Source organism: Pleurodeles waltl, chromosome 4_2 (genome assembly GCF_031143425.1).
Source record: "Pleurodeles waltl isolate 20211129_DDA chromosome 4_2, aPleWal1.hap1.20221129, whole genome shotgun sequence".
Taxonomy (NCBI): Eukaryota; Metazoa; Chordata; class Amphibia; order Caudata; family Salamandridae; genus Pleurodeles; species Pleurodeles waltl.
Genome location: NC_090443.1, coordinates 50,209,206 through 50,223,790, shown reverse-complemented (window position 1 = coordinate 50,223,790; position 14,585 = coordinate 50,209,206).

Here is a 14,585-nt window from a genome sequence, read left to right as displayed (position 1 = left end):
ATAGAGTACAGAGTGCTGTATCATTTTTGCAACATGGACAAAGTCAACTAAGACCCATTATGCAGTTAGGTTGGACACTACAAACATTCAAAGCACGTTGCGTTCCCTGGCAACATGTGAGTGCAAGGGAATTTTTTTCAGCATTTAATTCAATGTGACAACAACAAATAATGGCTAAGAAAGAAGCAACATATGTGATGTTGAATATTGAAAGGTTAGAAAAGTTGCCTTTTACTGTGGCTGAAATACCATCTTCTGAATGGCTAACACATGGCGTTATAAATCTGCCCATTTCAACGCTTCAATTTACGTCCTGTTTGAAACACGTTCCAATGGGCAGATATGAAAGGTGGGAGAAAGTTACATGCACGAGGTCTAGGAGCTTCCTTTTTTGTACAAATGTTTCAATGGCATGAAAGAGGTCTTTCTAAGCGGTAGTGAATGCAAGATTTCTGTGAGCCATTCAATGGTTTTTAAACATTTGTCCTTGCATGGGGCATGTAATGCCTCTGTGGCAAATTTGGCTTGTTATCTGAAGGGAGTCCCAGTCCCCTTGATTAGACCTACATTTCAGGTCCTTTCAAATGGCAGCTATGTGCTCCTTAACAGTGAGAGCTGTTGTAGAATGCGAGCCGGAATAGCTTATGTTGTGTTGGTCTCCCAAATTGTTACGGGTAGCAAGAATGTCCTTTTCCCCCTTACGCAGCTTCAAGGAGATGCAGACGGTTGGCCTCATATTGCTACTTCTGATGTGAATTTTGACAAGTTGGCAGACCAAAGGCTTTGTTGTTTCAAAAACATGTGGCACTTAAATCTGCATACAAGACCTATGCGCTTCAGGTTGTGAGGTCATCAGTGAAAATTCAGTCCCTTTTAAGTACAAACTTTCCTGAGACTCTTTGGTGAACTCATTGGATAAATATTTAATGATTCCAGTACTAGTGGAATCGCCCACTTTTTTAAGGCTTTTGGCTCTGGTTTTGTTCACACCTTCTCCTCTGTATTTGGTTTAATACCATCAGCTATACATTCAATATTTTCAAGTATTTTCAGGGGATTTCCGATTACTTTGGCTATAATAAGTTGCACTTTGCAGTTGCTACTTTTTCTGCTCAATAGCTGTCCTGTCACAGCGAGGAGTACTGAAAGCGCTACCGCCAGCACAACTGTGTCGTGAACGCATGATGCAGTATTTCGGAGCACCACTCCTGGAGCAACTGGAGTGTGACTGGTCTTTATCATTCCGACCGGTTTTGGATTGTGTGCAGCCCGTGTTTCGATGCCTCTGGTGCCTCTTTGAATGTGCACTGAAAGTCTGTCTTTCTACGCAGTACTTACTTTCAATGGACGCTGATCTTTTGATGTTCTCGATGAGGGCTCATTATCAGACATTCGCGTTGAGGGTGCGTTTGCTACAGGAAGCCATTTATGAGTTGCCTTTTGTGGATTCCGCAACTCTTCAATCTATGGAGGACACGGAATGCTACTGCCTCAGCTGGAGCTGAGGCTTTGGAACACAAGTGCTCTGTGGCTTTCCTTGGATATGACCTGGATATTTTACCACCTGCTGAAGTAGACTGTTTCCTGGCTTCCATTGTCCCAGATGTAATTGCTGATTTCCAAAAGTGACACTGACTATTGAATTTGTTTTTTTTTCATCACTTGTTCAAATTGTCCTTTTCCTGCCCCTGTGTCTCTTAACTTTCACTATTGATATATGTGTTGTTTTTTCTGTAAGAGTTTATTAAATATCCTTTACCTTGAGTTTTTAAACCACCTTTGGCCGGCAATGGGATGGTGTTGTATAGCTATTTTAGCCATGTTTTAGACATGTTGTTTTAGCTTACTGGGCCTGCTGCTGTGCACTTTAATCCAGTTACATTTTATTCAGCATTTCTTTATTTTTATCGCAATGGACACATTTGCGGTGCTGTTTTATTTTCTTTATCTCATTGTACTTTCGCCTAGGAAAGCATCACTTTCTTAGTAGGACATTTATTTCACGTTGTGCTTTCTCCAATGCTACAGTCAGATAGGGTTGCCGACAAACATGGCATGCAGTGTCTCCAACATTCACAAAAAACACACACTCATACGTGGGGACTATTTCTTAGAATGTCAGCTGTTTTATTATAAAAACACCCCTTTGTCCTAGACGCGTTAGAGGGAGATTCCAGCCAGATGACCACAATTGTATGCTGACTGCTTCACTGCAGCTATTTGCTTAGACGGCCGGACTCCTGATCCACACTGGGACGGTGTCTCTCTAGACTACAGGCTTCTTCCTCCAGCTATGAGGGATAATGCACCCAAAGGGGGGAAACCCAAAGGGCAGATTAGGCTTTTTACTCTGTGGTCAAACATAGCTTAGGTAGGAGAAATGTGTCACTCCTAGTGACAGTATGGTAGGACTGTTCTTGTGTTTTACTCTGCTGGTCACCTGCTTGTTTCTATTGTGTTTTATCATCCTAGTTATTGCAATTCATGCCTTTTTATCTAAGATGCAGTTACTTCAATAAATCTTTATTGAACTATATTCTGCCTCTGTTGTCTTTGCCTATATGAGATTTTTGGTAACTGAGAGAAAGGGATGGGATCTGATCAACCACGATTCCCTCGAGGAGTGTTTCTTGTCATGCGCCCGGTTGCCACAATCATCTAGAACAGAGATGAGGCCCTGTTAGGCAGAGAACCTGGATTAGGCTGACAGGCGTCATGTGGTGTGGAATCATACTTAGTACCCACAATCCATGTGATCCTGTCTCCCAAATCCAGTAGCCTCATTAGTGTAATGAGAACCTACGCGACAAAGTCATGATGCACTCTAGTAATACTTGCTTTTGCAGGTCCCCGACGATGGAGAGGGGTGGGTGGTTGCAGGACTGGGACCTGTGGGACGCCCCACGCACTACCATACCTATCAGATTTCATTTTACGTCCAACCATGTGTAGCCTTAAAATCATGACATGGAATGTCAATGGGCTGAACAAGCATAACAAATAGTAGCAATTCCTAGGCTTTGTGAGGTGTCACATGCCATATGTACTGCTACTACAGGAAACTCATTTGCTGGCCACCAAGTGCCCATTCCTGGCCAGATATGGTTAAAATAAAGTTTTCCATGTGCGGTACTCCAGGGGCTCCCATGGGGTGGCTATTCTCCTCATAAGTGACTACCCATAGTGGTTTTCTGTATGGAGACAATATATTGCAAGTGAAGGAATAATCATTGGGCAAGCCTACAGTCTGATTAGTGTGTATGTGTCTCCTCAGTTGTCAGGGTATACGCCGGAGTGCAGTTGGTGGTGCTTCAACTCCCATACAAGATCATGATTGTAGGAGGAGACTTCACCGTAACAATGTTTCCACAGAGAGACTCCTTGACGATCTCGGGGACGGGAGGGTGGTGAATCAAAGCTTGAGACATGGGCATCAAGCCTCGAACTCTGTGACACCTGACTTGTCTGGAATCTGACTGAGAGTGAACATATTCATACCTCGCGGCTCAAAGAACAATGTTTGTGTTCATCTCTTTTTTTGCACGCCACAGGGTTACTCTGTACAACGTGTGCATATATTCTGCCCAGTGAAATCAATAATCACTTCCTGGTTGTTTTCCATGTTGAGGGCCCCGGGTTGGGTAGCCGCTCAATCAGGTGACTCTGCGCATGGTGCTTAGCAGACGGAGAGGTAGCCAGCTTACTTTTGCAGGAATTAAATGCTTATTTAGACCTCAGAGAGGGGTCTGTGGAGTCTCAGGGATTCTGTGGGTGGCCAGTGAGGCTTGAATGTAGGGAATAGCGAGTCCACCTCACGGCACTGGAAAAGTGGAAACAGTAACAAATAATGGAATTAGAGGTCTGTATTGGCTGACTGGAATAGGAATTGTAGGTGAGTGAAACCGAGAATCGTTATTTGGAGATAGACCGAGCATCTTTGAGACATCTCTGCCTCAACGAGAAACATCAATGCTGGATCGCCTCTGCCAGTCTTGTATATGAATGGTGCAACAAATCCAGTGAACTACTATATTGGTTGGTGACCCATTGGCTGCTGACAGGGTGTTCAGGGTAATCCCAGGCATACTGAGTGTCATCAGGGGAAAAGCGACAGAGGCCCAAGCGATTTCAGCCATCTTCGACTATTAGTATCAAGCCCTCTATACAAAGCGAGAGAGAGCTCCGAGGGAGAAGTCTGCATCTTTGATTGCAGACAGAAACTTAAAAACTCTGACCCCGTCAGAAAAGGGGGAACTAGACTGACCCCCTAGCATTGGAAGAGGCCCTCAGAGACATGAACTCAGGTTAAAACCCTGGGACCAGATGGTTTCCCAATAGAATACTACCAGAAATTCTAGAAATCACTCCTACCTCTCATTGTCCATGTATAATGTGAAAGGCTGCTTTCCTGCTGTCCAATTGTGAGTGGCGATCAGCTCTAACCTTACCTGCTATTCTTTACATATCCTGCAAAGAGAAGGAATACAGGGTCACCAAACTATGGTAATGTTTTGAACTTAACTTTAAGTGAGGAGTAGTTACATCATGTGTACATGATACTCTACCAGCTAATCTGTTGATTCAGATCCTCTTTATATTTATTCTGTTTAGCGATCTATACCTATTCTCTCTATTTAGATCACCACCTCTAAAGTTTGTTTAGGACCTTTTTCCAAATTATCCTCTTTAAATCTTTCCCATTATGACTCCTGTCTTTTTAGTGTATGACGAGGGGCAGCATCATTGACCTTGTCTGAATGTGTTTGCCAAAGTGAAACCTCATTACCCGTCCTTCACACAATGACAAATAATTAAATAAATAACATTCTTGTTGCTATAATTAGTTATCTACATAGGTTTTTTCTTGTAGCTATTCAACTAAACTAATTCACTAGTTTTTGCGCCTTCACATCACGACAGAGCCCGCATTTGTGCTTCACTTGCATAATGTCTGTATTCCAAAGATTGCCTCGAAGATTATAGTTTTTCTTTAAGTTTGTATGAAATAAAAGCCACCTAATTTTGCAAATAGAGGGTTTTCAAGATTTTTACTATTTTCTAGATTAAGAATATATCATTACCAGAACTGATCAATGATTTCCATCTCACATGCTACAACTATGCAGATGACACACAAATACTACTTAAATTAGAGTGCCCCAAAAACATTGAAAACTCAGAAATCTTCAGTTGCCTCAGAGCCGTTGATCAGTGGATGACCTGGAGCCATCTCAAACTAAATACCTCCAAAACAGAAATACTCATTTGTGGTGACTGGAAAAGTTGTGACCCTCTGTGCATCTGGCCTGACGATCTCAGACCACCTCCTGAATTATCCAAGGAAGTTCAAAACCTTGGAATCACCATGGATTCCAAGTTAACTATGAATGCCCAAGTGGACAAATTAGCAAGAACAAGCTTCATCACCTTGAAGACTCTACGACACATCTTCCCCCACCTTGGATTTCCACACAAGGTGCAAGCTACTATCTCTCTTGTACTATCTAAACTGGATTATACCAATGGCCTCTACCATGGATCATCTCTATCTATTATGAAAAAACTACAATATATTCAGAACTCCGCAGCCAGGCTACTATTACATGTAAAGCCGCAAGCCCACATCTCCCCTGCCTTGAGAGCACTACACTAGTTACCTGTTGCTAGAAGATGCACTTTCAAGCTGCTTTGTATCACCCACAAAGCTATACATGGAACAGGACCGCTTTTTATCAGAAACAAAATAACAAAATACATCCAACAAAGAAACCTCCGCTCAAGATTGGCACCCCGCCTTAGAACACCACCATCCAAACTATGTAATTCATTACCCCCAAGTATAAGAGCCACAGATAACTTTCTTGTCTTCAGAAAACTACTCAAGAGTTGGCTCTTTCATTCATAACCACCATATTCAAACAACTATGGGCTGCATATGCCTATGTTGATAAAAAGAAATTCTGCTTATGTGTCTATTTCTAGTTATGTACAGTTCTTTAGGAAATATGTATCGCTACTATGTCATAACAATAAAATACACACACACTCTTTAAACCTGTTTGACTAAGTATATTTACCCATGGTTCTAATTATGTATTGTATGTACATATATGTGTGCATATGTGTATGTATTCATGTATGTGTGTGTGTATGTATATACATATATATGTGTATATATATATATATATATGTATGTATGTATGTGTGTATGTTGTTCTGTGCTTGGCATGTTCATGGGTCATTGCATGGCTCCGGGGTGGGTTGTTATACTAGATATCTATGAATCCCTGCTCTCATCTTATAATGTGATACAGGAAAGAAAAGGTGAGGTCCCACTTTTAAAAGTAGTTATGTATTTCTTGATATCCAAATATCTGAAGGCATGTCGCATTTATCTACAAGACTAAAGGAAATTTCATGATTGTTGCAAGTCCAAGTTTATTTAAGGAAATTATTTGAATTCTCACTGGAAATGTAAACACACGCAGAGATGCAAAAGTATATGAATTTAGGCCAGCCAACATGTGTTTCGCCCCATGGGCACGTAAGCCAGGGCTTTCTCAAGGCAATTCAATTTGTAATTGGTTCAGACAGCCAAATCATTAGTCGACAATATAAGTCGTAATACAGCAAAATATCCCGTTTTCTGTAGGTATAATGTCAGTCTCAATCGTCGCCTGTAGAAAAACAATTAAAAATACAGGCGTCGTGTCGGATAATCGGCTCGCGTCTTTGGACGCGGCCGATAAAAGAATGATCTCTGTCCTGCCGACATTTTTGCTGTATTACGACTTATATTGTCGACTAATGATTTGGCTGTCTGAACCAATTACGAATTGAATTGCCTTGAGAAAGCCCTGGCTTACGTGCCCATGGGGCGAAACACGTGTTGGCTGGCCTAAATTTATATACTTTTGGATCTCTGCGTGTGTTTACATTTCCAGTGAGAATTCAAATAATTTCCTTAAATAAACTTGGACTTGGAACAATCATGAAATTTCCTTTAGTCTTGTAGATAAATGTGAAATGCCTTCAGATATTTGGATATCAAGAAATACATAACTACTTTTAAAAGTGGGACCTCACTTTTTCTTTCCTGTATCATGTTTTCCCATGGAGGACTAGGGCCCAATGTCCTCCGGTGAAGTTCCCCCGTACTTCAATGTCAAGGGGCATTTTCATATAGGGAGTTTTTGTGGCTTTTTGGGCCCCCTTTCTTTTCTTCCTCTCATCTTATCACACTTATCTACCCATCATCATATGTCATGTCTCCATCAATCTATCATCCATTCCCACTCTGACTCATCCCAAATCCATTCTACTACTTTCATCTCCTAAATAACTCTGCCTAAGCTCTTCCCTCCACTTCCACATCTAACTCACCAAACCTCACTCTACTACCATGACCTCCCAAACAACCCTACTAAATTCTCCCTCATTTATCTCACCCTGTTACTATGATCTCCCTAACCCTTCCACAGACTCTTCCCTCCTCCAATCCCCCTTTACTCATCCCAAGCCTTTGGGATGAGTAAATGAGGGATATACTCCCAATTAACACTTCTGGATTTCTTTCGTCCTCCAGCCCTCCATTACTCCAGGCAATCTAACTAACAAACTCTCATATCCGCGGCTCAAATGAACTCATAACAATACTAAAACTGTACTCATATTTCCCGATACTAATCCATCACTAATTCTTGTTTGGTTCCGGAGAAAGAGTGCTACTCGCCGAAAAGCGCTTCAACGCCTCGTCAGGGGTAGTAAGCACTATATAAATACAATTACAATTACAATTTAGAGTTAATCAAATCCTTAACTTTATTGTTGATTTGCAAAGGGTTAGTTACCATAAATATTTTGTTCTGCCTTTTCTTTGTACTTTCCTCGTGGAACTTACCATCTTTGTCAAAGTGTCTTTCTCTTTTTATGGAATGTTGGATTAATCTTTTCAGATATCCCTGCATCAGAAGTGTATTCTTCAGAACGTTGGTGTGTTTCAAATAATTTTCAACTTCCCAGCAGTTCCTTTACAAGCATAGGCTTCGAGTAGAAGTAAGGGTAGTGCTCTAGGGGGCTCTATGTCCCCCAGAAAGGGCTAAGAACTGTGCCAAAGGACTAACCTAAGGGTGGGTTATACCCCTGAAAACCCATATTCAGTTATAAGAAATAACCAAGGGTAAAGGTTAGTCATTTATAGTATATGGATCCAACTGTCAAATTCCAAATTGGGTTATTCTGAGTATATTAATAGTAAGTGTCAGTAAATTATAACATTATGTGTACATGTTTTATTAATCTTGTACCTCTTGCGGTGCAGAGCTGACACATGGAATTCCTGATCCCCGACTAGGACCACTACAACTAAAAACAATCTCTTGCCTGATACCCGGAAATTACTTACATTTTGCTAAGCTTGGATGATTCAATATATTTCTCGACAAAATACAGTTTTTGAAGATTCTAACCAATCCAATGCTTATTTGTTTATTGCCTTAAAAAAAGCCCCATGCCTGCACACCTTATGGGGTGAAACAAGTGTTGTCTCGTCAAAGTTTCCAAAATCTTGTATCAAGTCAACAATGTTTGAAGGACCCTAAGAGATACAAGATTAAAAAGAACGCTTAGACACAATGTAATAACTTATTGACAATTTTCAACATACTCTAAATAAACTAACTTGTAATTTGAATTATGTACTATTTATGACTAACCTATACCTTTGGATGTCCTTTACAAGCATAGGAACTGCCCAAACAGGAGTCCTTCTCATTGTGATTTTGGTTGGAAACTCGAGAAGTGAAGAACAGTATTTATTACATGCCATAGTTTGGTAAATAACCCCACCTCTAGTTTATTTTCCACTAATTTAGTCCAGATATCTGAAAGTTCAACTTCATCTTTACTATGTTTGGCTGCAAACCTAAGGTTTTTATCACATAGACTTAGCTGTATTAAAATTGTATCAAGTTGTTTCCCCTCCCCGTTCCATATTGAAAAAATATAATCTACGTAGCATTCATTAAAAATAAGATGATCCTCAAAATGACCCTTGTAATTGTTCCGCCGGTTGCACTGGTCGTTAGCATGCTGGTATGCTCTTTGTTTGTAAGACATTCATTGATAGTAATTTTGGGTATCCTGTACAGATAGGTTTTTATCTGTGGATCACAACCCCCTGATATGCCTCGCAGCACCCCTTGGGTGGAGGAGGAGGAACTCGGAGCCATATCAGAGAGAGAGTACCCACCTCTGGTCTAATGTTCACCTTTGGTGACAGGTGAGTGTGAACACGATCTGGGAATACCAGTGAGGTTGCAAGTGGTCAAACAACTCAACAGCTTACAACCATGTTAAGTGCACCATGGTACCAGAGCGTGTTTGTGATGTGTTGCATTGCTGTAGGGCTATGGGTACTTATGGCTTTATCTTGGTCTGCCGTTGAGATGGCGAGCACATAGCTAACTAGATGGCTTTGAGATGTGTTGTGTGCATAATAAAGGCAGGAGTTGTGTTTTCTAAGTACTGTTGATATTACTTAGATTAACTTCTTGCTAGAGCCTATTGAACGAAGGTGTGTTCTGTGAGAGAGATCTGCAGGATTTGCGGGGGGTGGGGAGCAGAGACCTAACAGACATACAGAACCAACAGTAGTCAAGTACTGACAATGCAAGTGTTTGGTGGAAGTGATTCAAGGTAAGCAAACCAGGCACATGGGATCATCCAACCAGAAGTATAGCAGCTCCATACATCTGCCTCATGATGGATGCAATGTCTCTATGGGAATCCAGGTATTTCTGCAGTTGCCAGGCGGCCTCACATTGATTTTCATGAATCCGTCATTTTCTGGCAAGGGAGTTTCAGAACGGAGTATAGAGCAGAGAGTAGAAACAGGATAGCGTATTGAGAGGTAGAGGAGGGGAAAGGCGCTTCTCAAAAGATGTACAGAGACCCCTTCTGGTCAAGGCCCTGAAGAAGAGGTGAACGTTGAGGCATAATCAATCTCTAGGCAATATACTGTCCACATGTGCACAGGAGAAGCTGTGGTAGCCTACGGCGCAGTAGACTAATAGTATTGTGAATCCAAAATGGAGCTTGTACAAGAAGCAGTGCAGGCTCAATCAGATAACAGAAACACTTTGCAGCACGAGTTTCACCTGATGCCAAGAGCTGCAACAGAAGACCCTTTTCTCTCTAACGCCTGTAGTGCAAGAGATGGAGTCATCATCTGTCCATACTCCTCAAGGCCTAAACTAACCTAAACTCACCTTTATCCTTCCCAATCGCCCAACCACAAACATCACGTAACCCCTCTGCTAATTCAGGACTAGGACCTGCACAAGAAGAGGTGCCATTGCATCTCAATCTTTTCTCGCAGCCCACCTCTTTGTTACTTCAGTATGGCCTTTGCTAATGGGCTTCAATCTAAATCTGTAGCCCCTTATCGTGCCACTTCTGCGCAACACACTATTTTCCAGCCCCTTTTATTTGGACCTGTAGCACCCTCACTGTTAATCCAGTGTAAGGGCCTAAACAAGAAGGTCCTTGGATTTCAGCCCCTTCTAGTCAGACTGTAACACCTTGCAAGATCGTAACTGTCGTCATTCCCCCTGATTCACTCCCTCCTTGACTCTTCAGTCCTCAGCCAGCCTCTCCAGCTGTGTCTTACTCTGCCACACATCCTTCCCTCCACCACCTCTCCTCTGCCCAGCTTTTCCTCTCCCGATGTTATCTCCTTCTCAGCCCCCCCTCTCTGCTACAAACTTAGTGATACAAGGACCAAAAACATCAGGATATGGTGACATAAGCAGACCTTCAATGTCACTGAAATGTAGCCAGGTAACCCCAGATTTCACAGCCAGGAAAATAGGAAGGCTCAGAGGAAGGTGTGAAGAGATCACAAAACCATAGGAGGAAGCAACCAACCCTTACAATAATTCTCCTTAGCAAATATTCAGGATGTTGTGTATGAGAAGCAACCACAGGGAATAAAAATTGCCCCCCATAAATAAATCAGTGAATATGGCCCCCTTGCTCTCATGCACAATCCTATCTAACAGCCACTCTTACAGCCCTATGGAAAAATCTGTTCACTCTATGCTGATGGATGACTCGAACAGATTTTCATGGTCCTGACTGTCATACTGATAATGTCCCTAGACAAAGTTCAGCATGGACCAGTATTTACTTGGACGTAGTCTGAATGCAGAGGCATAGCAGTCACATTCATGACAGCTGGTTACCATAGAAGTCCATAATGGTGTTGGCCTTTCCCGAGGTGAGTCTACCTGGTTATTAAATCTTCATATCATGTCTCCAGATACCATGGTTTCTTGTCCATGTGGTAGAACAAAGCTTTGTCATTAAAGGAAGCGGCCATGGGCTCCATCGAAACACCTGGGGGAATTCACAGATACAAAAAGTGGACATCTGTTGACTTATCTGAGATTTATTGAGCTCTCTGTTACCCCCAGGGGGTCAAGATGCGTTGAGATTAACTGGAAAACACCAGGAGGCTGCCCAGCAGATTACTGAAGAAACAGTCAAGTTTTAAGAGCAAGTGATTCCCTGGAGGGCAAAAGTCCAGTGGTAACTAGTTCCTGGTGTGGGCTGCATGGTAAGGACATGTGAAGCCACCTGCCTTGCATTTCTTCTTATTGGCACTATCACTTTGTGATGGAAAAAGGACCTTAGGCATTGGCTGGTTTTGTACAAATTTTAGGGGCCTCATTTACAAGCCCCTAGCGGCACTCTGCGCCACCGGAGCGTCATACCTTTTTTTTTTTACTCTCCAGTGGCGCAGTGTGCAAGCCCATATTTGCAAGCCCACGCAAAGCCATCTTGCGTGGCTTTTCATGTTCTTGTAAATACAGATCCTTTTCACGCATAATACTGTGTGAAAGAGGCATTCCATGGGTGTTGATTGGGGTGTTCCCACGCAACACCTATGGAACCCGAAAGAATCTGACCCATTCCCAGATTTACAAGTCTGGAAATGCGTCAGATTCCTACACCACCTCAGGGGTGGCATAAGAATGATGCAACGGGGAAAAATTTCTTTATTTCTCCCCATTTTTCCTCTTTCTATGTGTGCTGCAGAATAAAGAGGAAAACACCTCTTGTGATTGTTTTTGTGCAGGAAAGTGTCCCTTCCTGCACAAAAACAATCATCCCTTCAATGCAGGCATCCTTGCAACATGGTGCATTGGCGCTAGGTAGCCATTTGTGCACCAGTGCAGGGGGAGAGGACAGAAATGCATTGTTTGTTGTCGATACAGCACATTTCTGCCCTTTCCCAGTGTCGCAGGGCAGAGCAGTAAGGCATTTGCTGTGACGACCTGTCAGTGGCCTCATAAATGAGGCGCTAGGTTTCAAATAAATAGGACCTTGATCATTGACTGGTTTATGAACAAGACATAGACTTTTAAGCCTCAATCATTTGATTAGTTGGGGATTTTAAATAACATACTCTAGCTAATATAATGCCACGGACTAGTGATTTAGGACTAGTTAAGGGAAAAAAGAATCAGTTCTTTATGAGCATTTTGCAGTAGAAATAGCAGAATGATGTTTATCTAATTGGTTATAGACACAGTGATCACAATTAAATCCTAAATTGCTAAGTGCTGGGACAGAAGGAGGAGATGGATAATTTAACTTCTGATCCATCAGACCGTTAATCAAACCTGATAACCTTCATCTAATAGAACCTCGGTCTTGTCTTATCTAGCTTAAGTGCGTTGACTTACATTCTATTTGCAACAGCAACAAAGCACTATTGAAATCGTTTCAATGTATTTCATGTAGTATCATCACGTTGATAATTATGGCCCAATAACTTTGAGATGGCAGGCTGAGAGCAAGCCATTGTCCAATTCACATGGGCCTTATTGAGAATCTGGGCTTTTCCAGCCCTGGATGATCTGAGAGAGATAGATCAAGCAGCCACTAATGTGTAAATGCCCTTGTTTTCTGGTGTATTAGTGGACAGTGCCTCAAGGCCTTGTTCATGACTGCATGGTAGTGTCTGGTCAAATGCATGCCCTTGGGTTTGTCAATACCTGCCTCTAGATCAGTCCATTTCTCTTTCTGATGAGACCCTCTTCAAGGGAGGCAGCTAGAAGACGATCCATGGAGGAATCATCCATCTCTGAAGTGTATATGGGTGTGGCTGAGACCAGTGATTAAATCGATATCTGGACCTGGGATGGCAATGTCAGCCGGGCTACAGGGACTGCTGCCTTGGACTGTTTCTCTTGTTCATAAGCTGCACCAGGGACTGTGCTGGGTGAACCTCCTCGACCAGGCGCTGAATTAGAGTAATCAGATGCTAGGCCAGGATTGGAGGTAGAGGGAGTTGCATGGGTTTCTCTGGCACTCAACTTACAGTTCAGAAAATCTAGGAAGGAGTATGAGGAGAGAATTGCAGAACACATGGCTATAAATAATGTAGCCTTATGTTGTTATAGTATGCTATGTTATGCATATTTGTAAAGAGAACTACCACCCGCAAGGGTATCCTGGCATTGAGCAGGGTTGTGTGCCTAGCCCTGCCTATGGTAGGCTGGTTAATTGAAAAGCCAGGTGTTCAGCTTCATGCGAAATTCAAGAGAGGAGGCTCTGATGTGGAATTGGTTCCATACATTAGGAGCAATGTAAGAGAACTCTCTGGCTCTGCGTAGCTGTGGGATGTGTGTGAGTATGAGGTCTGTGGAGGTGTTTGGGTGGTTGGTGGAAGGAGATGTGACTGTTCAGGTTATTGGACCCTGATCTGTGTAGAGCTTCGAATGTGTGTGTGTGAAGTGTTGAATTGTAAGTGTTATCTAGAGGAGGTTGGGAACAGTGCTGCAACACCTGATTGAACTGCTTCTAGTCTGAATGGCTGGATGAATATAACCTGTCCTCTAAGGACACAGTCTCCAGAAGCTGACAGCTAGGGGAAAAGTTCACTGTGGTGTGTGTCCTATAAAGACAGACCCCTGATGACAAAACAGACGTCTGAAAGCCAAGCAATTGTGCTGGGCAAACCAGTACCAACTCTTCCTCCTCCAAGAAGCAGGTCGATAGACCAAGTGGTGGAATCATGAACTCCTTAGTATGGTGTGCCGCTGGAGTTATAGCAACATGCCACCATAACTGGTGTGGATGGTGCCCAGGCAAGCTAGTTTAGCATGGCTGGTGCTTTGACTTCTTCTTAAGCCTCTTCTGCTTCAAATGGGACCCCAGTCATCCCGACCACTATGGAAGGTCGGTAGGACCTGGGCTCAACCAAGGGGCAGAGATGGAGCCAACCCTATCAGGCTAGGACTGTGACACACCCTTAAGAATGTTTCCAGAATCACCAGCATGGAAGAAAACTTGGACTCCTGGTCCACACTTCTAGAGAGAAATGAACTCAAGCTGTCTATGCAGTGGATATGCAGAATAACACAGTCAGAAGATGAATCTGGCTAGACCTTGGCCCACCAGAGAAAGATGTGCAAGGTTCAATGCATGTGCATCAGATTCTCCAGGGAAAGGACTGGTCTAGGCCCCAATAGATCCTTTCTTCCTAGGCTCTATCTGCTTGTTTCCTGCTCAATCAA